The sequence below is a fragment of the Cyprinus carpio genome, chromosome B4 (assembly GCF_018340385.1).
Source record: "Cyprinus carpio isolate SPL01 chromosome B4, ASM1834038v1, whole genome shotgun sequence".
In the NCBI taxonomy this organism is placed as follows: Eukaryota; Metazoa; Chordata; class Actinopteri; order Cypriniformes; family Cyprinidae; genus Cyprinus; species Cyprinus carpio.
Window position 1 is genome coordinate 23,780,964 of NC_056600.1, and position 408 is coordinate 23,781,371.

A 408-nucleotide genomic window follows, 5' to 3' on the forward strand; every position below is an offset into this window, starting at 1 on the left:
CCTCGCCCCCCTGATAGTACACAATACCCCTTTCTCCCTCTCTTTCTTTTCTCCCCCCAAACACACACACATAATCATTGATAAAGTAAACCCCCCTTTCCCAACCTTAACTTTGATTTATTTTTGTTTGTTTTTTTTTTCCAAAGAAATTTAAGACCACTTATCAAATTACGGGTGGGAGTTAATATAAAAAATTTTTTGTTTTCCCATTTGGAGATTTCAGCTTCATGTTGTGTGTTTTAGTTTATATATAAAACAAATAGATTGTATGTGTTTCAGTTAGATGTAGAAAATACATTTTGTGACACTTTCAAAAGTATTGTTAGGGGAAACTATAGTATACTTTTAAAGATCAGGTAAAAACTTTTTTACAACCAAGGCTTGCTGAAAAAAATTAACTTGTGTTGA